General features: G+C 48.2%; 1 long non-coding RNA gene across 1 annotated transcript in view; it reads left to right on the top strand.

Moving 5' to 3' along the window:
* Nucleotides 1-1,311: 1,311 nt before the first annotated feature.
* Nucleotides 1,312-26,681, top strand: part of LOC147649308 (uncharacterized) — a 32,431-nt gene continuing 7,061 nt past the window's right edge. The window contains exons 1-6 of the long non-coding RNA XR_015279147.1: nucleotides 1,312-10,618; nucleotides 10,768-10,989; nucleotides 11,278-11,328; nucleotides 11,638-12,567; nucleotides 13,160-13,294; nucleotides 24,442-25,809. This is a non-coding gene — a long non-coding RNA (uncharacterized LOC147649308). The remainder of the gene's footprint in view (nucleotides 10,619-10,767; nucleotides 10,990-11,277; nucleotides 11,329-11,637; nucleotides 12,568-13,159; nucleotides 13,295-24,441; nucleotides 25,810-26,681) is intronic.

Genomic DNA, 26,681 nt, shown 5'->3' with positions numbered 1-26,681 from the left:
TAGTGAATAAAAATGAATTAAGGTAAAAAACTTCTAAATTTTTTGTAAATAACAATCGCTATTCTTTTGTGTTACCTATAGAAAACATAAACTGCAGAGATCATAACAAATAATAAAACTTCCAATGAAATCAAGGCTGTCACAAATTGCATTCACCTCTTTTCACAAGCAGGTGTTCAATAGGGTTCTATCACAGCTGTTTCAGTTGCAGTTATCTTCATCTCTCCAGGAAAACAACTATACTTTGCATTTTAAACAAGTGTCTTCAGTAAAACATGAAGCAATTTAAATTCAAACAATATTTAAACTTGTTAAAAATGTTAATTATGAAAAAGGAAGTAACAAAACTTATCAATAAAAAAAAAATCAAAGTTATAACTTAAGTTAAAAACACTCAAACTTAAACATAGTGAAATTTAACTGATTAATTCTATTAACACTTAATCTATATCAGATGAAAACACGACTCAAACTTACTCTATTATTATAAAAAAGGCAACTAAAAATTTGATATATATTGTGACATGCCTCAGGGGAGGCTAAGAGTTACACTGTCCCACCCCAAACCCCCTGAGAAGGGCGGCCCAGGTGTTCTGATTGGGTTTGAGTCCCTGGGGGGTTTCTGCTATGCTGTGTTTCTAATGGTCCCTGACCCTGAACTCCACCCTCAAGGGTGAAGACCCTCAAGAGTTCTGTCCCTTAAAACCCCTGCTCAGCCTCTGTTCGGGGCTCTTTGTTCTGGACCTGAGTTTGTTCCCATGCTGAATAAATGGTTTCATGAACAAAGGCCCATGTTGCTGGTGTTCCATGCTGGTCCCCAAAACCCTGTGGCTTCCCTGGACGAGATCCTGAGGTTGCAGCCTGCTACAAATGGTGGAGAATGCATGGCCTCCACTGAAGCACCAAAACAGCAGGAGCAGCTCCATGGACACTCTGTAAATCCCCGGCTGATGGCTTGAGAGCCGGCGAGACTCCTGCCTTAGAAAGGAGGACTCGAGAATACCTGGTAAGAGGGCCAAGTTGGGAGTGCCACAGGGGTGTAATAAAGAATTGGGTAAATAAAAATTCGGAATAAGAGGTTTAAATAAAGTATGTGTAATTATAACTAATGAAAATATGGAATAAGGAATTCTCCTCCAGGTCGAGGTAGAATTCCTTTTCCAAAGTCACGGATTGCAAAAGAACCCCCCCCCAGATAACAAGCTTCAGCAGACTCATCAACTCGGAGGAAAGGACAGGACACAGGCCATCATAGAAACAAAAGAACTAGCCTGAAAGTCTACCTCCAGATAAAGGCAACGCCCAGCCGATTTCGGCCAGAGACCATCAAGCAAGACAAAAGGGACGAGCCCCAGGAAAATGGTCGTTGCCGGAATCGAACACCACACCCGCCAAACCCATACTACAGAAACTCAATCAAGAAAGACAAAGAAGAGACTACTCCTCCGAGATATCCATCGGCGCTAGCCCGGATCCCTCGATTCTGCTGTGATGAAATATGTTAAAATACATACAGACTCACTTTGCATTTGAGGAGACTCTGCCCGGACACTTACTGATTCAATGTTCTAGGCCAGGAAATCCATTCACCCGACAATCAGGGACACTTGGTGAATGGAAACTGGTTGGAATTCTAGCCTGGGGACATAAAATCCCTATAAAAACCCAGGCCAGAGAACCCTCAGACGTGGATTTGGGAACACCTATACCTTGCGTATAGACCCTGTCCACCCAGCGCTGCGCTGTCCATTTATTGTGGTTTTTTTTCCTCGCTGTTTGTTGCTTTATTAATTTATAATAAATTTATCTTTGTTAATCTTTAATCTGCCGTTGCATTTATAACAGGGGCATGGGTGAAAATGGCTTATGGAGGTGGGGGAGCTGAGAGACCAGACACTGGGACAAACATCTAACATCACCCAACGAGTCGTATAATAGACAATTTTGGTTTTTTTTATATATATGGGAAGGACCTTTATGGACGATATTAACATTATGGACGATTATGGATGATTATGGACGGTATGGCCCTTCCTATGGACTGTTTTTTTTGCTTCTGTGAAGGCCCTCATTTTTTTTTTGGTGTATACCTCCCTGTATCTTCCCCTTTCCTATGTTCCTAAGGGCAGGACAAAGGCTGAAAAATTCCAAGATGGCTCGGGGTTGCTGCCGACTCCCCGTCACCCCTGTGTCTTTCTGCCATCCCATCCCCTGTTTTCCTGAAGGCAGGCAAGGGATGGAGAATATCTAGAGTGATGCGGGTCTGCTGCCGTCTGCCCGCCATTCCGTGTCCTCCTTCACCCCCTGTCTTTCCATATTCCCGTTCCCTGTCCGGAAAAGTCTGTGCCGGAACCTCCCCCCCTTCCCAAGATGGCACTGACCACGCGGTCTGGGATCCCTTGTTTCCTGCCTTGCTCCTTCTTTTCCGGCCCCGAACCTTCCCTTCCCCCAGTAACTCCTGCTTTGCTCCCAGCCCTTTCTTTGGCTGCTCCACCCCTGGGGGCTGTGCCTTTTCCATGGTGGGCAACACCCCCTCCGGGGAAATTGAAACTGGAACCGAGCTCTGAAAGCCAGCATTTCACCGAGAACATCTGAAGTGGTGATGCCCACACCTATGAGATCAGAGCCGAAGCTGGAGATCGAAGAACTCTGCCCCTTGTGAGAGGAGATCTAAGAGCTGCACCTTTCCTGAAAGAAACTCCAGAACCGGAAGAGACTGAACTAAAAAACCGTTACGTTTGTATTAAGTACCAGCACTGTTTAATTTAAGTGTTTGTTTTTAATTGTGGTTTTTTTTTGTTTGTTTGTTTGCTTAATGTGTTTTGTTAATGAGTTTTTGGTGTCCCACAAAGCAAAGCGGGTGCTCTGTGGAGGAGGTGAGATTATATGGTGTAAGTTTTGGAAACATTTTTAAGCTCCTAATTAAACTTTGAAGGGAAAAAAAAAAAAAGGAGCAGATGTTATGAGGTGCCTCAGGGGAGACAAAAAGTTACACTGTCCCACCCCAAACCCCCTGAGAAGGGTGGCCCAGGTGTTCTGATTGGGTTTGAGTCCCTGGGGGGTTCTCCCTTGGTGTTCTTCTACTGGTCCCTGACCCTGAACTCCACCCTCAAGGGTGGAGACCCTCAAGAGTTCTGTCCCTTAAAACCCCTGCTCAGCCTCTGTTCGGGGCTCTTTGTTCTGGACCTGAGTTTGTTCCCATGCTGAATAAATGGTTTCATGAACAAAGGCCCATGTTGCTGGTGTTCCATGCTGGTCCCCAGAACCCTGTGGCTTCCCTGGACGAGATCCCGAGGTTGCAGCCTGCAACAGGTCCCAAGGTTGGAGAAGTTGCTTCTAGTCTAGTGAAAACTAGACTTTGTGCTGTCAATGTTCTGAGCGTTGAGCCAGCACCAAATCTGTGCAACTATATGGGAAGGAAAGAATAAGGAAAAATGACATCATTTAAACAAGGAAACACTCTTGGCACTTTATGTGCACAAATGCACAGCAGGAGAGGAAGAGCAGAGCAGGTACAAGCTGCCAGTACTTGCAGAAGGATGAATGGAAGTTACTTCCTGTTTAAACTGGAGATTAGGAGAAAATTTGTACCCATCTAGAAGGGTGTTGAAGTGAAGTAGCTGTCTAGTGACAAGAGACAGATGGAGAAGTGAAACCCCAAATGAAAGGCTTTGAATGTAGAGTTTTTTGGATGGTGGGGTCTTTAGAAAAAGATCTTGCGAATCCCATGGGTGCTGCAGGCGGCTTCCCAAGGAGCATCCCTGTCCCCATGCCAGGGAGCTGCTGCTCTGGTTGCACAGGGTGCTTTGGGTTTTACCTGATGGCTCAGCAAAGCTTGGGGAAATGCCTCAATGTTTTTTGGATTTGAAAGGCATTTGGGTCAAATCCAATTTCTCCTCTGCGGGATGAAGTCTTGAGCTCTGACGGGTTTCACTTGAACACTTCTTTAATCTATGCCCCAGCCTAAAACCCCCCAGCAGATCCCCTGCTCCTCCCACTCTGTGTCTCTCACAGCTATGATCCTTGGAGCTTTTCCTTTAAACTAAAATAACTGGAAATTGGCTGGGTTTTGTCACCTCTTGGCAAGAAAATTTTCTCCTGTTGTACAGCTCAGGGGGAAAGAAACTTCTTCTTCCCTTCAGTTTGCTGCAACGAAGTGTTTTGTTCCTCTTTGTGAAGAACTGGGAAAAAACACTTCTTTTTAAGCTGAGGGAGCCAAATTCAATTCCCTTCTCATTTGGAGCAAAATCACCAAGTTATTTATGTTGAAAGTAACTCCAAAGTTTTTAAGAGATCTTTTTTGAAAATATTTCTCTTGGTGACTGGATACAAGTGGGTATGGGAAGAAACTCTTTGCCTTGAACCATTCAAAGCAGTAATTTCTTCCCAAAGAGTAGAAGCAATTACATTTTCTGGGTGGAAAAAATGAAATGAAATGAAATGAAATGAAATGAAATGAAATGAAATGAAATGAAATAAAATAAAATTGTAGTGGACCAAAGGAGCTTAAAGCCAATCTCCATGTGCTGCCAATGACCAAATTAAATGCACAGGGCTCCTATCAGCTGTGCCAGACAAAACATTGTTTTTGGCTTATTGGGGGTTTTGTCAGAAATCTTTGTAGCATGAATAGTTCATGGACTTCTCTCTGCTGGCTTCAGCCATTCCTGCTGCCCATCATATCTTTATATTTTAAGGCAGCTTTTTTCATGATGTTGTCTTTTAAGTCAGATATCTGAGCCTTTTTCTACTTCTAGCCCCAGTTTTCAGTAGGCCAAACATTTTCTTATCTGGGAGTGTATTCAGTGGTGGCCACACAAGTGAAGGCAAGGAGCTGGCAGGTGATAATTTATGAAACTTCCTGTAATGGGAAAAACTCAGCATTCAATTTCCATCTCCTTAGAAAGCTCTGTTTTTCTTTCTTTTCCTGCTTCTTGTGCTCTTTGTGGCTGTTCTGAGTTTAGTCCTTGGAAATGCAATTCTATGGATCCGAATGATTTGGAGACAGAATAATCTTGTACATAAAACCAAATAAATTTAACTTTCCAATATTAAGGCAGTTTGACATGCATGCTTGGGGAGCTCTGGCAGTAGTTAGTGCCTGGCCAATGACAGAACACAGAGTTCATCTGATTTAGGTGAAATTTCATTCACTGCAGACAAAGTAAAATTGCCTCTTATTTGCTCAGCACTAAAAAACCATTTGAAGCTGGTTGCCAAGACTTGCTGCAAGTGCTGAATGATGGGATAAACCCCTGCAATGGCACCATGAAATGGGAGAGCTGGACAGAAATATCAAAGAATGGCATTTCCAAGCATTTTCAGGCGCTGATGTTCTGCTGCTGGCTTGGTGCTGTCCAAGGGGCTGATTTGAATAGTTTTAGAAGAACTAAGCTGAGCAGTGAAATGCACCTCAGGCAGAAAATGCATCTCTGGTCTCTGCAAGTGCCTTTATCTCCTTTCATCTCCTCAGCACTGAAATCCTGCAAGGACTGAGTGAATCTGAGGCTTTGGGAATGCCCAATAGTGAGAGATTTAGGTGAGATTTGACTCAGGAGATGGAAGCAGCAGCAGAAGGTGCTGTAATCTTCATCCTTGTGTTCTCCTGCATGCTGATGCATTGTGAATGAGGCAGGATTGCATCAAGTACCTTCTGTATCTCCTGTGGCAAATTCTTTCATTTCTCAGAGTTTCAGGCATGTGTTGTGTGGCTGTGCTGCACCCCAGGGCCAGGCTCTGCCTCTCTTTGCTCTGGCTGCTGCTTCCAAGCTGTCCTCTGTGATTTTGATTTGCAAGCCACCCCTCTGACCAGCCTCCACTTTGCTTTAAAAATTCAGCACCATGTTGGTGGCTGAACAAGTCCCAGAGCTGGGGAGAAGGATTTGAGATGCAATTTGCATCACAATGGGGAAAATGTCACATCCCTCCTGTGCCTGGAGCTGCTAATCTTGTTGCAAACATTGAAAACCTCTTCAGCTTCTCTCATTCTACCAAAATTTGATTGATGCTTTGATTTCACACCTCTTTCATGCAGGATTTTCCTCTGTCCTTGTCTGGAATTGTCAGGCCTGAGAAATTTGGCTGAGCCTTGGGACAGCTCCCATCATCTATCCCTGCTCCTAATGCTGCTTTGAATTATCTTGGGAATGTGAGCATGAGGGAAACTGGGGGGACTTTAGTGAGAGGAAAAGTGAGACACAGAGGCTGCAGTGCAAATACAGAGTCTGGGTCACCACAGTCTGCAGTGTTGTGGGGATTTGGGCCATGCAAACAGATGTTTATTCTCTGGGAATGGCTGATTCCTTCTGTGTGTCTCTTCCTGAAATTGCTGTGCACCAGGGCTGGTGCTGGAGCTGCAGCAGCACAAAGTTGCCAGGGAGCTGTGTGGGACCCAGTGGGAATCATTTCTTTGCTGCTTTTGATGAAAAGTTGTGACATGAATCTCAGTGTCAGGGAGGTGCCACGTTCATGCTGCTGTGTTGCTATATTTTATATATTAGTAAAGGCCTGTATGCACAAACCAGCCTTTGAAATAAGTCGTGATATTAAGGGCTAAAATCCTTGAAACCTTCATGCAGAAGAGAGAGTAAAGCAAAACAATATCCTTGTGTGTAGGAGAAAAAATGTCTACTATGTGTGTTAGCCAATAGTAGCTTACTCTGCCTGCGGACCCTGTAGAACCCTATAAAAGGTGTGCTAAAGATAGAAATAAACGGCATTCACAATTACTTCTGTGAAGACTGGTGAATAGCTGGCAGTCTCTCAATACCCATGGGTTGAGTTTTCTTATTTACTTCACGTAAATCGTGGAGGAAGTGAAACCTTTCTCTGGATCGTTTAGGGATTACGAAAACTGGGATATTCCACAGGCTAGTAGATGGCTCTATGTGACCTTGTTGTAATTCACAGTTAACTAACTCAAGAAGGGCATCTAATCAAGGCTTGGACAGGGGCCACTGCTTGACCCACACCGGGTCGGATGATTTCCAAGAAAGCCTGATTGGTGGCAGCGGGTACGCGGCAGTGGCCCTTAGGGTAAATTTGTCACCCTGGCTTTTAGCAAGGCTAGGGCATCCCTCCCTAGCAGGGCTGGGATTCCTGTCATGACATATGGGAAGAGGGCAATAGTTTTCTCTGGCCCTTTTTCTGTGTGGAGTGTAATGGCTATTAGCTGTGCGCTTCTCTGAGCCCGTGACAGCCCTCCAACCCCGCCTACCATGGGGGCATCCTCTAGTTTCCAGAGCAGAGGCCAATTTGTCTCTGGAACGACTGTGACATCTGCCCCAGTATCAATTAGAAAAGGAACACTGATAGATCCAGAGGGGATACTTTGATCACCTGAGGTGTCATAAAGGGAGCAGATCCCCCATACCACCGGTGGGTTGTCACACCTTACTGCCAGGGCCACCCTGGGGTCATGTCCCCCTAGTGTGATCCCTGCTGCCCCTGAGGCAGGTAAGGCAGGGTTGGCTGAGTAACCGGCTGAGTCATGAAAGTGGTTGCCTCTCGGGGGGGTAATGGATTTGGGAGCATCTCTGTCCTTGCAGGATTGGCATAACTGGGCCGCCTTGCAACACAAGTGGGAGAGGAATGTGTGCAGCCCTGCTGTCCTCTCCCCCTTCCTGTTTCCCTGAGCCTTGGATCTGCATTCTCTGGCAAGGTGCCCCTTTTTCCCACAAGCCCAGCATGGCCCTTTAAATCGGTTCTGCTGCGAGGTGGGTGCTGCTAGGGCCCCCCCCTCTTTGGGGCAATTTGCAGCAACATGACCTGCTTGGCCGCATTTGAAACACGCCATCGCTTTAGCAATTGCTGTGCAGACTGCAGTTTGAATCGGAGCTACCTGTTCCTCCCTCGTGACATGCTTAATCATGTCTGCGATATTTGACCCTGCCGGTAATGATCGGAGGATTTCCTTGGTTGTCGAATTGCATTGTTGACGCAAGCAGTCTGCCATGACTGGGTCTTTTGCCTCTGGGGGCAGGGTTGAGGAGGCAACAGCTGCCTGAAGGCGGTCTACAAATTGTGTAAAGCTCTCACTTTCGTTTTGCTTTATGGTAGACCATGGTGATGGCTTAGCAACAACTCTAGAGGCCGAGCGAATAGCTTCTCTGGCCGCACGAGTGGTTGTCATAACTTCGTGGGCCCGCACACCCTGAGCTTGTGCCTGAGATGTAACCATGGCTGGGTCTGTGCCCATTAACCCTGGCAGGCTGGAGCCATGTAGTGGATGGTCTGCCCCAGTTATTTGGGCTAGGTATCTGGCACAGTTGTCTTCCCAATCTTGTTTAAAAACAATCATCCCTGCCCCATCGAAAAACAATCTGCAAGTGTGCTTTATATCAAAAGGGAGCAGGTCGTCACCTCCAAAAAGACCATCGATAAGGGAGGTGACCATGGCAGAAATAAGCCCTTTCCTGAAATTGCTTTAACAATCGTTTTAACTTCTTTAGGATTTATTGGTGAGTAAACTCTCTGTCCCCACTCAGACACCCAGACTGGGAATGCTAGCGCGTCTGGAGGGACCCAGGTGGCATATGCTGCTCTTATCTGACCCCTGTCTGTGAGAGGGGTATCCTCTCTCAGTTCTTTTTTAATGTGGAGGGGGGTATTCTTATTTATCTTTAATGTTTCCTCTTCTGAGGACTCGGCCTCCGACCATTCGTCTTCTCTCGTATCTCGATCCGAGTCAGAACTCGACTGGCTAACTACTTCCTGTTTCCTGTGTCTTTTTGTTGGGCTCCGACCCCGCCTACCACCCCTGTGGGCAGGCTGTTCCCTCCCTCCTGGCTCTCCCCGCCCTTCAGTCCACCCTCCACTCCACCTTTCACCCCACCTTTCGCTCCGCCCTTCACCCCACCTTTCACTTCACCCTTCACTCCACGCTCCATTCCTCCCTCTGCTCCACCCTCCTCTCTTTTCACTCTCACTCACATTCTTTTCCCTCTCCCTCTTTACACCTCCCCCGCATCCTTCTTCTTCACATTCCTTATCTCTCCCAACCCCCGACTATGTTCATCTTTCAATGCCAGCATTTGTTCTTTGTTTTCACTAAAGATATTTCTTTCTCGCTGTATGTCTTTTTGCTCAGCGCCATTTTTAAGCCCCTGGGGGGATGCTTCCCCCCTGGCTTTCTCTGCAACACCTCTGGCTTCTTCTGTTAACTTTCTCCAAAAATCTCCTGCTTTCTGCTGTTTGTTTGAGAGCAGATCAGGGTTCGGGGATTGAGGGGACGTATTGCCCTCTTGTGTCCCCTTCGGCTCAGCTCAGCTGCTCTTGTCTGGGGGCTCTGAAGTCTGTGTAGTAGCACTAACTCCCAGTTTCGGGGTGGCCAACAGACAGTTTTTTGCCGCCGTCCAGGTCTCTTGCTTTTGTCTAGCTTTTTTCAAAGCTTTGAAGACCTTACCCCATGACTTAAAATGTTTCATACTACCCACATCTATAGTTTCATTAGCGAGAGCTCTGGTACATTTCTCCCACACCTCAGGGTGGAGAATCTCCACTGGTTGCTCTATAACCCCAATATGCAAAAGCCTTGCGATAGCAAGCGTAAAATCCTTAGATTTGCAATGTATTCCCCACTGTTTATGTAATTCAGATACAACCTTTATCAATGATTCCATCTTCGTAGGGACATCTCCCTTGCCAGGACTGGTCCAGCTGGTCCTGACCGCTGCTCCCATTTTCCAGATAATCCTCACTTTCTAGGTTTGAATCTCACTTCTTCCCGGGTTTCCGGCACCAAATGTTGTCTTTTAACAAGGCAAACACCCTGGTTCAAGGAACAGCACGATGGTCTCCCCAGGCCACTCGGTCCATTACCCACAGACACCAATGTGATAGATGGAGACAATGGCGTTTATTGCTGAAGAATTTGACATTTTATAACTTAGGGTCACTGTGTTACTCCCATCTGCTTTCATCACAGCTAGGTGCTATTGGCTAATTGCAGAAGGCATTACCATACCAACGAGGGGGGGGTGGTTTACTATCTTTCTGTTATCTTCCGAGCGCCGGGCCTTACTTCTACAGGCCACCTGCCCTGCTGTGGATCACCCAGCTTCTCCAGAAGCCACCATCCCTTCAGGAGGCTGCTCCCAGCAAGATTCACCATCCATGGGAGAGCCTCAACCCTTGCAAGGATGGCACAGCAGAGAAGACCCTCCATCCATTCAAGAAGCTCATGCTGTCAGAGAACGTCCATGGTGCCAGGAGCCTCTGCTATCTCTGACAGCCTCCATCCCTCAGAGAGGCTCAGTCAGACCTGTCAGCCTGCAGAAGGTGCAGAGCCCAGGGACAGGTCTCCCAGCTCCCTTGGACCCTTGGACCTCAAAAACACAGGCGCAACCCTGACCACTGGCATGCCTGGGAAAACCCACAGGTCCAAGTGGGAGCCCAGCCTGATCCAGGGAAGGCATCTCAGGAGCAGGTGGAGGAGCAGCTAGTATCCTGGAGCCAGGAGCTGCCGGACCACAGCTCCCAGGTGACGGTGCTGGACGTGCCAGCTGGCACCAGCCCGTGCCTGGTGGAGGAGACAATTCCTGACCAGGGAGTTTCCTCCATCTCCAGGAAGCTGATCCCATGCAGCCACCGACTACCAGCAAGGCCTCTGTACCAGCAGGTGAGACCTGAGAAGATGTCTGAGGCTCCCATGGGGCTCTTGAGGGACATTCCCAGGCTAGGCCAGGGCTTCTGAGAGCAGCCTAGTTGCTGGCTGTTTTCTAAAGACCCTGATGCCAGGGCTACAAACAACCCCTCTTTGCTTTGCAGCTGCTCCTGGGACCCCCCTGTGCGAAGCCTCGGGCTGTAGCCCCGGCCGTCCACAAGAGCAGAGTCCAGCCCAGGACGCCAGGGACAGTGACAGTGCCACTCTGCCTGGCTCCACTCGGGCTCCTGCAGCCAGCTCTGCGCCCTGCCCTGGCCCAGCTCTGCTGCTCACCAGCCCGATGGCTGCAAGCCAGTGGCTGCTGCCCGGCACACAGCAGGAAGCAGGTGAGAGCAAGGTGGCCAGCGCTGGCTGGGGCCGCTGCACTGGCAGGCACTCAGGGGGTTCCTGGGCACAAGGCTGATGGCTCGGTCTTGGCCACAGGGCACAAGAAGGAGCTGCGGGAGCTGTACCAGCTGGGCCCACAGCTAGGGAGCGGTGGCTTCGGCACCGTTTTCTCGGGGACCCACCTCTCGGATGGGAGCCCAGTAACGGGCTGGGATGGCCGGGCGTGGCAGGAGGGCTGGGGGCAGCACGGGGCAAGTCTCAAGCCCCCCTCTCTCCACGGTTTGCAGGTGGCCATCAAGCACGTGGCTTGGGACATGGTCCTGCAGTGGGATGAGCTGGTGAGTGAGCAGGGACTGCGGGACAGAGCGGGCCGTGGCAAACAGGGATAAGGCCGGGATTGAGGGCAGGGCATGGCTGGGAGCAGCGGACGTGGACTCAGCGTGTGAGGCCCAGCACGGCGGGCCCGGGGATGCCAAACAGCAGTGGTGGGTCCAGGCAGGGGCCACCTCCCAATCAGTCCCCAGGCGGGAGGGATGCCAAGCAGCAGGGAGGCTGCCCAAGGTGGCACTGGGGCATCCCGGGCAGGGGCATTGCAGGCACAGGGCAGCTTCAGGCCCTGTGATGGAGACATTGTTTCGTCCTCACAGCCTGACGGCACCCGTGTTCCCATGGAGATGGTGCTGATGGAGAAGGTGGGCTTTGGCTGCTGCAGAATCATCCAGCTCCTTGACTGGTTCGAGCTGCCTGACAGCTTCGTGCTGGTGATGGAGCATCCAGGATCTCTTGCACGTCCTGCTGGAGCAAGAGTTTCTGAGCGAGGAGGCGGCACGTTGGCTTTTCTGGCAGGTGCTGGAGGCCGTATGGCACTGCACCGCCTGCGGCATCCTGCACCGGGACATCAAGCCAGAGAACCTCCTTGTGAACCTGGAGACTGGCAAACTGGAGCTCATCGACTTCAGTTGTGGCACCTTCCTCCAGGAGCGGGCCTGCACACAGTTTGCAGGTGAGCCCAGAGCATGGGCCCTGCTCCCAGTGCCAGGCACTGCACAGCCCCATTCCCTCCTGGGCCGCAGAGTGAGGCATTCAGCCATCTGTCGGCTGCCCTGTGGCACAGGGCAGGTGCTGTGCCCCAGGAGCCGGCTGCCAGCCCTGCTGACAGAAAGAGGCTGCAAAAGCTGGGCCTCGGCTCCTCGGCTTGGCAGGCCCGCAAGGCCTTGGGCTGCTCCGCTGGCCTTGTCAGCCTTGCAGAATGGTTTCTTGGACTTGGCCCATTGTCAGGGTGAGGCAGGCAGGCCTTGGGGGGAAGTTGTGGCCATGGCTGCAGCCCCTGCCTCTGGCAGGAGGCTGATGCCAGGCTCTGGAAAGCAGCAGCCTGCGCCTGAGAAGCGCTGCCCATCACCCCATGGAACGCTCACTTACTGCCCGCCCGAGTGGATCGGCCTGCGCTGCTACCATGGCGATGAGGCGACCATCTGGTCCCTGGGCGTGCTGCTGTTTGAGATGGTGTTTCTTGCCCTTCAAGAAGGAGCGTGACATCGTGCTGGGGCAGCTCTTCTTCCCACAGGAGGTCTTTCCAGGTTGGTATGCAGCCTGAAGAAGGCAGGCTTTGGCAGGTGGCACTGTGCAGCCCAGCCTGGCCCTCCCGCAGCTGCACGGGACGTCCATGTGCCCTCAAGGGCCAGCTGCAGCAGGTGGCCTGTGACAGGCTGGGTGTGGCACGCTTGGCTGAAGGAGGGGATGCTTGTCCTGCTTGGCAGCTCCAAGCACATGCAGCGTGGCCCGGCTTCTGCAGGCACTGGGAGCAGCTGGGCAGGAGCCTTCTGCAAGTGAGCGCTGCTTTCTGCCTTCTCTCCCCAGAATGCCAACATCTGATCCGCTGGTGTTTGTCCAAGCACCCCATGGATTGGCCAGTGCTGGAGCAGATCTTCTACCACCTTTGGGTGCTGGGCAGGCATTTCTGATGCCTTGCCGCAGCCTCTGCAGCACCCAGTTCTCGTGTCCCATGCAGGACTGAGGGCCCAGGAAATAAAACAACCCGAAACCCACTGTGGGCTGGCAAGTCTGGTCCTTGTTAGCAACTTCAGCTAAGGGAACCTCTTGGCCAAAGGGGTTATCAGAGCACTTCAGTTCCCTTCAGCCTTGGTCAAGCTTTTGATTCCTTTCTTCCAGATTGTCCTTCAAAATCAGAGGGAGGTGGAGCCTGCACCAGTCCCCCCAAATCTGTGGAAGGCAGAGACTACTCCCAGGCCCCTCAAAACTGGAGGAGGAAGGAGACAATCCCTGGGCCCCCCGAACTGAAGGGAGGTAAATACCCAGCCCCCCCAAAATAAGAGATGGATGGAGTCCACAGTGGCCCCGAAGTCAGAAGGGGAAGGGGAGACTACAAGCCCCCCCAAAGAGGAGGGGAATTGTGCCTGTGCCAGCCCCACAAATTGCAAGGGGACAGAGAACACCCCTGGCCTGGCAAAGTGCAAAGAGCAGCCGGAGGCTGCCAGGATGGTGAAAACACTGGCACCCCCCAAATCAGAGTGGGACAAAAAGCCCACACAGGCTTCCCAGCAGCAGAAAGGGGGCAGCAAATATCCCCTGTCCCCCTAAGTTGGAGGGGCACAGACACAACTCCCGCCCCCCCCATAGCGGAGGGGGACAGACATAAAAGGCCCCACAAAAAGAGCATGGGGAACCAAGACCACTGCTGGCCCTGCAAAGGTAAGGAGGATGGAGAAACTCCCCATCTGTCTTTGTTTTGGAAGACAGGTGTCTGCTAGGGAGGGCAGGGGCCTCCCCTGGAATGAAAATGTAGACCCCCTCCCTCGGAATTATTATAATTTTGAACTCAGGGGGCTCTCAGGCAGAGATCTGGGGATAGGAATAACAGTTCTTTACTAGTGTGTATAATGAGGCACACAAACAACAATAACTACAGCGTTAACAACAAAACAGAACCAGGGACCCTGTGGCAGCTTTCTTGGCTGGGACGGGAAAGGATGGAAGAGAGGCTTTGCTTCACAAACCCCCTCCAGCGGGCAGTCCTGGTGCTCCTGCAGGGCTCTGAAGAACACTCAGCTGGAACAGTAGGAATGAGCTGAGATCCCGGGTCAGTGGCTGAGGTGGATCAGCAGCTCCATGGTGGTGCCTGGCACTGCCACACATCCTGGCAGGACAGGGGGTGTGAGGCCACCAATGAAGAGGGAAGAAGGAGACCAATCTGTTATAAATGCAACGGCAGATTAAAGATTAACAAAGATTAATTTATTATAAATTAATAAAGCAACAAACAGCGAGGAAAAAAAACCACAATAAATGGACAGCGCAGCGCTGGGTGGACAGGGTCTATACGCAAGGTATAGGTGTTCCCAAATCCACGTCTGAGGGTTCTCTGGCCTGGGTTTTTATAGGGATTTTATGTCCCCAGGCTAGAATTCTAACCAGTTTCCATTCACCAAATGTCCCTGATTGTCTGGTGAATGGATTTCCTGGCCTAGAACATTGAGTCAGTAAGTATCCGGGCAGAGTCTCCTCAAATGCAAAGTGAGTCTGTATGTATTTTAACATATTTCATCACAGCAGGATTGAGAGATCCGGGCTAGCACCGATGGATATCTCGGAGGAGTAGTCTCTTCTTTGTCTTTCTTGATTGAGTTTCTGTAGTATGGGTTTGGCGGGTGTGGTGTTCGATTCTGGCAACGACCATTTTCCTGAGGCTCGTCCCTTTTGTCTTGCTTGATGGTCTTCAGCCGAAATCGGCCGGGCGTTGCCTTTCTCTGGAGGTAGACTTTTAGGCTGTTTCTTTTGTTTCTATGATGGCCTGTGTCCTGTCTTTTCCTCCGAGTTGATGAGTCTGCTGAAACCTGTTATCTGGGGGGGTTCTTTTGCAATTCGTGATTTTTGGAAAAGGAATTCTACCTCGACCGGGAGGAGAATTCCTTATTCCATACTTTCATTTAGTTATAATTATACATACTTTATTTAAACTTCTTATTCCGAATTTTTATTTACTCAATTCTTTATTACAGTCCCCCACCTAATAATTTGAACACATTAAAAATTCGTGTTTTCATACTTTTTCAGAGGAATATCAGGTTAAATAATGTCGTTTTCCTCTTGGTCTAACTCTTCTATATTTTCTGTGGACAACATATGTTTATTTTCAAATTCCCTCAATGCCTTAACCGCATTTCTATTCTCTTTTTCTTCTTCTAACTTCATGATTTTTGAAAGAAGGGTAGTGTTTCCCTGTGCCTTTTCTGGGTCTATTGGGAGAGAGGCAATCTGCATTCCTTGAACGACAGAATGTATCAGTCTGATCAGACAAGGAATTAGGCAGGGTAGGAAGATGACTCCGGCAATAGAACATCCTATAAAGAATACTAGCTTTTTCCACCATCCCCCTTGCCCAAAAATTTGATCTCACCAAGAGGCTTGTAAAATCGAATTCCACTTCTGGACGGGTACATGGGCTACTTTCTTTATTTCAGCAGCTAGACCCTTTATAGTTTCTCCGAAGTCATCTATCTCCATGCAACACTCTGACTCGTTATATCTGCCACACACTCCTCCCTCCTCAGCTAGCAAATAGTCGAGAGCGAGTCTGTTTTGGTAGACAAAGGCTCTCATCTGAGAATGTTGTTTTGCTAGGAGTTCCAGGGCTTCTGAAGTGTGGTTTGAAACAACTTCTACCACAGCCTGTAACCTAATGAGCCGATTGAGGAGGTAGATTGGGGTCCTGTATCCCCAACTGCCATCATTTGCCCATGTTGCCGGTCCATAATATTGTATGATTCTTTCGGCGGGCCATTCCTCCCCCTTCCACTGGTGGTTACCTCCGGCTATTGGTAGTTCCCGTTTCAATTCCCTCTTTTGTCGGGCTAGGGTTTCAAAGAGGGGAGCACCTAAAGACCTGCTTTCATCTTTAGGTAGTGTAAAGAAGAAAGGCCGAATTATTCTGAGTGTGCATGACCCTTTCCAATTTCTGGGCAATTCACTGTATGCTTTCTTTCCGCATATCCAGTAAATCCCATCCGGTGCCTTCCAATCTCTGTTAAGTTTTGCCGGGTCCTCCCAATATTCCCTCAGGCCGAGAAAGGCATGGAAGGGATTCGCCCCGTCCTGTTTGTTCCAACATAAACCAATTAGATCTATCCATTCGCAATTATTTTCCCGAGATTGGCTCTAATAGCCCTCGGGTGATTCCGGCTGCCAAATTTTTGTCTTTTTATCTGAATTTACCGAGAGAGTTTTTACACACGGGGTGTAACCAACTAGCTCGGTGAATTCCCTTCCTTCCCGACTGACACAAAAAGTTCCAATGATTCTTTTATCAATCACCCACCCCTCTGGTCGCCGCGTTGTTTTGGATAATTTTAATCCTGTCCACTTAAGTAATTGTTCTGGGGTCAATCCTTCTCCCTTCCATGGCCATCTTTCGGCTGATTTCAGGCCACCACATATCCAACAATTAGTCAATCCCAATTCGGTAGCTATTTCCTGCATCAGATCTATGAATAGATTCTGATTAGGGCTAGGTAGCTTCCAATTATCGTATTGTTTTTCTAGTTGTTCGTATTGCTCACTGAGAGAGTTTAACCTCTCTTGTTCGAGTCTTTTTTTCTTATTTTCCATTTCCTGCCTTTTTAGTTCAAGAGTTAATTGTTTTATTTTATTTTCAGGGTCTGAACCATCCTCGTCTTTTGCGAAACAGATCACCTGATCAAACTGCAGACACACTCTATCATCGTCATTTTTCAGTAAATCCAAAACTATCGGTTCATTACTGAATGACACTTTCGTTTCATGTTTCAGGTTCTTCCCTTCCCAGTACAATTTCCCCCCCATGGCACAATATTTTAAGTTTGCTTTATTGTAACACAAGGGGTTGACTCTGTGGTACGCAATGAACGTCGACTGTTTCTTTCCTCTAATCCAGACAGTTTTATTACACTGCCCGCAGACCGAGATTGGGGAAACCCCTCCTATATCTCTCTTATTTCGTAGATGGGTCGCTTGGACCTCTTTTTCCCCTGTGTTATGGGGTTGCCTTTTTCCAGTACCTATCCCCGGGATGGAGCACCAAATTTTTCCTTCCAGCTTACACAGGTCCATTTGGGTACCGTTTGCCCAACATTCTCCTGCGTGCAATTCCGGAGGGCAGGCGATCCATGGCTCGGTTCGCGAGGCAGTTTGGCACTGCTCACACTTCCCCAGGGAGGTCGTCCCCGGAGGCGCCTCGGGGCCCGTTCTCTCGGTCTAGCACATGGCTAGGTTCAGGATCGTCAGGATTCCCCACAATCGCATCCCTCTGCCATTCCCTCCGCCCGTACAAGAACATACGGCGGGGATAACCATCTTCTCGGCAGCAAGGACTGTCTTCAGGGGCCCTTGACGTTCTGATGGCAAACCTCCTTTTAAAGGTTGCCCACCGAGATGCCTTGATCGTGCCGCTCCTGCACGGTACCTTTACGTTTCGGCGGCACTCTATTATTAGAGGTTCCGCTTTACAGTCCAAATGGCCTCGTAATCCTTTTTGAAAAAATCGGAACCACTCAGGAGAGTCGAGTTCCAAGATACCCACCCGGGTAGCAAGTGCTAGAAAAAGGTTGGTCTGTTCTAATTCCTCTTTGTAACACGCGGCACACAACCCTCTCGGTTTTTGCCCTCCCAAACAATGAGTCACCCACGTTTGTTTACAATATGCACACTTAAAATGTACAAAAGGAAAACAATAACATTCAAAATTGGTGCAACTTATCCTGTCTTCGTTGCTCATTTGTTGTTCCGCTGAAGCCTGATTTTCAATTCTCCCGGAGGGGTTGCAATTTTCCACTCGGGGGAGTCGCGAACCGAAACTTTCTTCACTCGGGAAGAGTGTGTCCAGCCCTTTTCAGCCGTACGAACCGCGGTGTCTGTAGTCAGGAGGACGAGGAAAGGTCCTTCCCAGTGAGGACTGAGGGGTTGCTCTTTCCACACTTTGATCAGTACCTTGTCCCCTGGTTGAATTTGGTGGATCGGAAATCCCAATGTGCTGCTTTGAGGAATCAATCCTCTTCTCCTTAACTCCTGTAAGTTTTTATTTATAGAAATGAGATAAGGTTGGAGTTGAACATCCTCTGTTTGAAGATGTTCAACCGGCATACCATGCTTGTACGGCATTCTATACAACATTTCAAAGGGGGACAGCCCTGTTTCTGAGTTCGGCATGGTTCTTATATTCAACAATGCCAAGGGGAGACATTTGACCCAGGACATTTTTGTTTCAATTGTCAATTTGGATATTTGTGACTTCAATGTCTGATTCATCCTTTCCACTTGCCCCGAGCTCTGAGGGTGCCAAGGAGTATGATATTGCCATCTGATCCCTAACGCATCGGACAACTGTTTGATAATTTTTGAGGTGAAATGTGTACCCTGATCCGAATCAATATGGTCTATAATACCATATCTAGGAATTATTTCCTCCAGTAGAATTTTAGACACTGTTTGAGCCGTGGCCTTAGCTCTGGGAAAAGCCTCTACCCAATGTGTCAATTTATCTACTATAACTAACAAATATTTATTTCTGCCAATTTTCGGTAATTCCGTGAAATCCACTTGGATTCTTTCAAATGGTCGGTATGAGATTGGCCGACCTCCCCAATTGGTTTGCCGAAAATTCGCTCTGTTTACCTTTTGGCATATCACACATCCCTGTACCTCTTGTTTTGCAAGCTCGAAGATTCCCTTACACCCGAAGAATTTTAAAAATTGTTCAGCTAATGCCCTGGTTCCCCAATGGGTTTGTGCATGTAGTCTTTTGAGTATTCCTTTTGCTATCCCCTTCGGGACCAACTCTCTCCCGTCGGGTAACCACCATTTACCCTCTTTGAAATGTCCCCCTACCTTTTTGAAGTCTTCCTGCTCCTTTTCTGAAGGAAGCACTGAAACCTCTGGGGGTTCCCTTGGGACTAGCTCAGAAATACTTACGGTCAACAATGCCGCTCTTTTCGCCTCTTTATCCGCTAAATTGTTTCCCCTTGTATGGAATTGTCGTCCGGTCTGGTGTCTTTTTACATGAACCACAGATACCTCCAGTGGCTCCCTGACCGCTTCTAAAATTTGTCTAATTATTTCCTCATGTACCAATCCTTTTCCTTTAGTGTTGATCAGACCCCTTTCTTCCCAAATTTTCCCGAAGGTATGCACTATCCCAAATGCATATCTTGAATCGGTATAGATGGTTCCCCTTTTTCCCTTCAAGCCTTTGAGGGCTTTTAGGAGAGCAAAGAGTTCACAAGCCTGTGCTGACCAATTTGCTTTTAGGGGACCCGATTCTACAGTCTGTCCTGTTATACCATTTATGATGGCATAACCCGATTTACGTTTTCCCTCCATCATTCTCGAGGAACCATCGATAAACCATTTTTCTCCTCCTTCCAATTCCTGATCCTCCAGATCGGGTCTTACTTTAGTTTGTAATTCCACTGCTTCAATACAATTATGTAGTAGCTTTCCCGTTGGTTCCCCGTACAAAAATTGCGCAGGGTTTTGTGCAGAGGTTGTCCTTAATTCCAATCCTGGCGAACTGATTAACATGGCTTCATATTTCAGAAGCCTTGAATCGGTCAACCATTTCTCTGCTTTTTGTTGTAAGATATTTCTTACATCATGTGGAGTATAAACTATCAGGGGAGCTCCAAACGTTACCTTTTTGGCTTCCCCAACCAACAGTGCTACTGCCACAATTGCTTGCAGACACGTAGGCCAGCCCTGACTGACTGGATCTAGGATTTTGGACAAAAACCCTATGGGTTTCTTCTTTTCTGCCCATTCCTGGGTTAAAACTCCCTGTGCTGTTTGTCCACTTATGTCGACAAACAGTTGAAACTCTTTTCTGATGTCTGGTAATGTTAGAACTGGAGCAGTGACAAGGGCATTCTTTAGTTCTTGAAATTTAATTTCGTCTTGTCCTGTCCATTTTAATCGATCTGTATTTAGCCTTTCATACAGAAATTTCACCTTTTCACTGTATCCCTCAATCCACTGTCTGCAATATCCCATGAGCCTTAAAAATTGCCTAATTTGTCTCTTGGTTTGTGGGGCAGGAAGTTCAAGGATTCCCACCACCCTCTCGGGATCTAATTTCTTTTTCCCTTGTGATATCCAATGTCCAAGATATTTTACTTCGGGCTCGGTGAATTGCAACTTGGATTTAGACACTTTCAACCCCTTTTGTCCCAGAAAATTCAGCAGGGAAATGGTACATTTCTTCACCTGCTCTTCCGTGATCCCGGCGATTAGCAAATCGTCTACATATTGTAATAGTTTTGTCCCCTCCTCTGGAGTGAATTGAGTGAGTAGCTGCTCTAAGGCTTGTCCGAACAAGTTCGGAGATTCCACGAATCCTTGTGGAAGGACCGTCCACCGCAATTGCTGATTTCGATTGGTATCTGGGTCCTCCCACTGGAAAGCGAAAAAATTCCTACTCCCTTCATCCAGAGGACATGTCCAGAAAGCATCTTTTAAATCAATTACACTATACCATACATCCTCTGGTGAGAGTCTGTTTAGTAAAGTGTAAGGATTTGCTACCACCGGAAACCTGGTTCGGGTTCTAGCATTTACAGCTCTCAAGTCCTGAACCAATCGGAAGTTCCCATCGGCTTTCTTTACTGCCAGGATGGGGGTGTTATGTGGGGACATGCAGGGCTCGAGCGTGCCTCCTTTAAGCAGCTCGTCTATTATTAATTTCAAACCCTTCCTCCCTTCGGCTGGGATGGGGTATTGTCGGATCCTTAACGGATTCTCTGGATTTTCAATTTCAATTTTGATGGGAGCAATATCTAATTTTCCCACTTCCCCCTTCGAGTGCCATACTCGGGGGTCAATTTCCTTTTCATCTTTTGAAGTTAAATGCAACACCTTCACTACTAATTCTGAATTTTTCACAATGATATTTATTCCTAAAGCTATGATCATATCTCTTCCCAATAGATTGTAGTTGGCTTCTTCTACAAGCAACAAATTTCCTAAACATATCTTATTTTCTGACTCGATTTCCACCTCCTTGATTACCGAGACTTTAAATGGATCTCCCTTTGCGCCAATTACAATTACTTTTTCTTTACTCGTTTCACACCCTATAGGCAACTTCTGCAGGGTGCTTCTCTCAGCCCCGGTATCAACCAGGAAGCTCATTTCCTGGCGGTGGGGACCTACCTTCAATTTTATCAAGGGCTCTTTTGCTGTTACTGTCCCCATTTGAAAGAGCCCAAGACTTCCCTAATCTTCTTTAAATATTTGTTCATCTTTTATTCGTTTCCTGCAATCCTTTTTTATGTGTCCTACTTTCTTACAGTAGAAGCACTCAGGAAGATCCTTTCGAGGAGGAGTTTCCTCCTTTTGAGATCCTTTTTGTTTTTTAGGTATCGGTTTACCCTGTTTCTGTTCATGTTTTTGAACTTCTTTTACTGCAGCCACTAATATTTTGGCTTGAAGTTTCTGTTTTTCGTCTTCTCTCCTCATATAAACCTTCTGAGCTTCCCTTAGAAGCTCTTGGAGACTCTTCTCCTGCCATCCATCAATTTTCTCAAGTTTCTTCCTAATGTCCTCCCATGATTTAGCCACAAACTGCGTTTTCAGCAGGACCTCCCCCACCGGAGAACTGGGATCAGTCCCGGAGTAAATCTGCAGACTTCTCCGCAGCCTTTCTACCCATTCGGTAGGGGATTCCTCTTTTCCCTGACATTCCCCAAATACTTTGCTAATGTTCTGTCCTCTGGGGACCGCCTCTCTTATTCCTTGCACGATGATATTCCTCAAATCCATCATGCTTCTTCTCCCTTCTTCGATCTGGGCGCTCCAACTCGGGCTCACGCTCGGCCACTTTTGGTCACCGGGTGTTCCCTGCGGGTGCCGCCTTTCCCAATCCCTGATGCCCGCCTGTTTAATCATCTCTCTCTCCTCCTGGCTAAACAGGGATCTCAGGATGGCCATGAGATTTTCGTAGGTGTAAATACTACTTCCTAGAAAATCGTCTAATCTTTCGGCCACTCCAAATGGGTCATCTAGCAGTCGCCCCATTTCTTTTTTGAATGCTCGTACATCCCCTGAGTTAAGGGGCACGTTTACAAATCCAATTACTCCGGGGGTGGTTGGCACTTCCCTGAGAGGGAACATTCGATGCCCATTTTCTGTCTCTCCCCATTCTCCATTCCCTGTTTTTGATTTCCACCGAGTCCTGCTTGCAGGAGGGGAACTGGAGTTTGCGGGAGGGTTTCCCCTCATTGCTGGCGGGATGTCTGCCGCAGCTACGTGACTCAGAGGGTTCCCTTCTGATACTTTCGGTGGTCCCAGCTGTGGTGGCCGGACCGGGATTTGTGGAGGGGGTAAGCCCCATCCTTGCGCCAACACCGACTCCAAAGAGGGTGTGGTGGCGGGGTTTTCTGCAGGTGTGGGGGTAGTGAGGGTTTCTGGCACTACTCCCGGTGGTTGAGGGGAGCGTGCTTCTGCTAGTTGCCCCATGGAACCCTCGGGTGCTGATGGTACTACTTGGTCCATCACCGGAGGCTCTACTAACCCGCGGTATGGAGGGGGTAAGTGATCCAGGGGTTCCCAGGTCTCTGTCTTATGTTCGTTTTTCTGTTTCACTGGAAACAGCCGCACTCTGGTATTTAACCAGAGTTTGGCATATTCTTTCTCCTCGGCGTCTGACGAGGCCTTTTTCTCTACGTGTGCGAGTAATTCCCTGCATGTCCATTTATCAAATGTTCCCAATACTGGCCAAGTGAGACAGTTTCTCAATTCCTGTCCTCCCCAGATCTCGGCACAGTAATAAATCATTTTTGCCTTAGATTTTCCCCGTTTCTCGGGACAAATTTCCCAATTTCTCAACATCCACCCTAAAGGACTCTCTGGTGGGATGTCTAGCATTTGTTTTGATTCCTCTGATGGGCTTTTCTCGTTATCTAGTTTCTGCGTTCTACTTTTTCTCTGTCCCATTTTCTTACGATTCTTACCTGCTCTGCGTTGTGTTCGTCTTTCTTTTTTCTTCGTCTGAAAGTCCTAGATTGCACCAATACTTACCTCTCGGTTAGCTGTACCGGGGTTTTCTCGATGTTCCGACTTTCTAAATCTTTTGGCTGAGAGAGTTTACCAGTTCCAGAGCTCGACTGGACGTCCCTTCCTCTCTCAGCCCCCTTTGATCGGTCCCCTGAGACTCCCTTTAGCCTCAGGCTTTACGAGTAAGGAAAGAGAGACCCTTTCACACAGAATCGCTTCCTTCGCGGCCGGCCAATTCCCTCGCGGGAGGATGGAAACGCGGCCTTGAAGTCCACACTCGCTTCGTGACCAGGTCACGTCTCTCACAAACTCGCCCGATCACCCGCTCAACCTCACAGTACTTACAGCAATTTCCTGCGAGGGCGTCTTCGTGCACGTATGACTTTTTATGAGCTACCAAGCTGCGGCTTTCCCGAAGGCTCCTGCCTTCCCGAGCTCTCTGGATCCGTTCCCCTTTTTATTATGGTTTTTCCTCAGCCTAAATTTGGTTCGGCAATCGGAGCGAACTGCGGAGGGTCTCTGCTCCCCAGGCCGCTGAAATCAGCGGGGGTACCCCCCTGGACAGCGAGATTCTCCCACAGTTTCTTCCGATCCGAGTCACGGCACCAATCTGTTATAAATGCAACGGCAGATTAAAGATTAACAAAGATTAATTTATTATAAATTAATAAAGCAACAAACAGCGAGGAAAAAAAACCACAATAAATGGACAGCGCAGCGCTGGGTGGACAGGGTCTATACGCAAGGTATAGGTGTTCCCAAATCCACGTCTGAGGGTTCTCTGGCCTGGGTTTTTATAGGGATTTTATGTCCCCAGGCTAGAATTCTAACCAGTTTCCATTCACCAAATGTCCCTGATTGTCTGGTGAATGGATTTCCTGGCCTAGAACATTGAGTCAGTAAGTATCCGGGCAGAGTCTCCTCAAATGCAAAGTGAGTCTGTATGTATTTTAACATATTTCATCACAGCAGGATTGAGAGATCCGGGCTAGCACCGATGGATATCTCGGAGGAGTAGTCTCTTCTTTGTCTTTCTTGATTGAGTTTCTGTAGTATGGGTTTGGCGGGTGTGGTGTTCGATTCTGGCAACGACCATTTTCCTGAGGCTCGTCCCTTTTGTCTTGCTTGATGGTCTTCAGCCGAAATCGGCCGGGCGTTGCCTTTCTCTGGAGGTAGACTTTTAGGCTGTTTCTTTTGTTTCTATGATGGCCTGTGTCCTGTCTTTTCCTCCGAGTTGATGAGTCTGCTGAAACCTGTTATCTGGGGGGGTTCTTTTGCAATTCGTGATTTTTGGAAAAGGAATTCTACCTCGACCGGGAGGAGAATTCCTTATTCCATACTTTCATTTAGTTATAATTATACATACTTTATTTAAACTTCTTATTCCGAATTTTTATTTACTCAATTCTTTATTACAGAGAAGAAGAAGCAGCAGCTCCGTCTGGGTGATTGTGAATTCCCTTCTCTCCGCAGCAACAAACTCCCACCAAAGTGTCCTTCTCTGAAGCTGAAGAAGCTGCCAAACTGTGCCCACCCTCCCCTTTTCCTTTCCCCTTCCCCCCTGGGCCCAGCCAAACTTTGTGTTTCTCAAGTACCACCTGCAGTCAGGTTTTCCCCACAACTGATGGGTAAAAATTCCACAGGTGAGCCAGAACTAAAAAGACACCTAACCCCCAACAGCTTCTCATCTCCATCTCTTTGCACTCCAAAAGCCAAGAGGAATTGATCTGTCACTTCAAAACAACTCAAATCCCACTGAGAACAGCTCCATTTTACCCCAAAAGAGCTCAATCCCAATTCAAAAGGGCTTGTTCCACCTCAGGAGATCTCAATCCCACACCAAAATGACTCGGTTCCACAGCCGCCAGGTGAGATGGAGTTGGAAGGTGTTCTGGTTTAGGGCAAATTTGGAAGAAAACCTCTGAATGGGGTGCCTCTAACAGGCAAATTAAAGCAGCCCCTCCCCTGAATGTTTAATGAAAAATATTTTCTTGGAGAAAAGTGGAAAACGCAGTTTATTTAACAATCAAAGTATCCACAAGCATGAGAAAGATGAATAATATTAAAGAATGAATCCTCTGGCTGTTTGAAGAGATGCCAAATCCAGAAAAGTCCTTTCCATGGGGTGTAGCTCAGCTCGCTCAGTCTCTTATCAGTTCCTCCGGCACTGGAAAGGGCCCAGGCCCAGGCCCCTGTGGGCCACAGCCGTGAGCTCCCGGGGTTTGTCTGGGTTCTCAGTCCAGAGCAGCTTTGAACAGATCCAAGGAAAAAGGCAAAAATCACTCAGGGGAACTTCTGTGCCTCAGCTAGCTAAAAACTAACTAAACTAAACTAAAACCTAACTAAAAAGGAAACTGAACTAAAGTGCCTAGAAGCAAAGGAGAGCTCTGTCCCGCTGTCTGTCCCTGCTGCAGACGACACAGGCCGGGAAAGTGTGCGGGGCAGTGAGTGCCATTTCTGCAAACAAACTGCAGCTGCTTCTTTCCCTGCTTTGCTCTCAGAGCCAGTCTTGAAGGTGCAGAACTTAATAGCCAGCAGAAACAGGACAGACGCCTGGGGATCCAAGGATCACAAAGTCACCCCAGGCCAGAAGGAGATCGGGAGAAGTAGGATCCACATTTGGAGCGGTGGGATGGGGATTGTGTGGGGCTGGCTGGGTGGGCTGTATTTGATAGGAAATCAAACTTTCAGAGTTCCTGATTTCTGTCCCATTCATTTTCAGTCAGGTGCAGCTCTGTTTGCAGAGTGCTGCTGTGGCGCTTGAGACGGACACACGACACAGCGAGGTTCGTGCTGCAAGAGCAATCTTTATTATTCAGGAGTTGCTTTTCGATGGTTGACCCCAATGGGCTGGAACCTTGGTGCCCCCCCCGGCCACTGACCAATAGCTGCCTGCGTCTGCGCTCCTCAGGGATTGGCCAGCGTCCCTTCTCTGCAGCCGAGTCCCTCTGCCTCTCCGTGCCCTCTCTCCCAAAGGTGTTTGATTTCCATTCTGTCACAAGAACAGCCTTATCAACTTCAGGGCTTTGGGAGGCTTCAGGCCAGCTGTTCACCGGCATCTTTAGGGACCCAAAATCCCCCCAGATTCCCTGCAGAGACCCCAAAATTTCTACTTTAGGACCCCAAATTCACAAACATTCCCTTCAGAGATGCCAAAATTCCCAAAACTTTCCTGTAGTGAACCGAAACTTCCCATGTTTGGACCCAAAATTCTCTATAGAGACTCCAAAATTCCCAACAATTCTCTATGGAACCCCCCAAAAATGCCCTTTGAGTACAGCAAAATCTCAAAACTTCCCATGTTTGGACCCAAAATTCAAAGAAATTCCCTATGGAGACTCCAAAATGCCTAACATTTTCAGTTTTCAGTTACAGGCCCAAAAATTCCAATACAATGATTTCAAAATTCTCATTAAGGACTCCAAAATTTCAAAAATTTCCTTATGCGGACTTCAAAATTCCCAAGAGACCCCTAAATATCCTTTCAGGCCCTAAAAATACCTTATCAGAACCCCAAAATTCCATATAAGGTCCCCACATTTCCAAGAATTCCCTGGACAGATCCTAAAATTCTCAAAAATTCTGTTCAAGGATTCCAAAATTCCCCTATAGAGATCCCTAGGCACCCTCAGAGTCCCCTGGGCCTGACAGGGGCTCT

Source organism: Cyanistes caeruleus, chromosome 25, assembly GCF_971803275.1.
Source record: "Cyanistes caeruleus chromosome 25, bCyaCae1.hap1.1, whole genome shotgun sequence".
NCBI classification, from domain to species: Eukaryota; Metazoa; Chordata; class Aves; order Passeriformes; family Paridae; genus Cyanistes; species Cyanistes caeruleus.
Note: the sequence above shows the minus strand (reverse complement) of the source record. Positions and strands in the feature narration are given on the sequence as shown.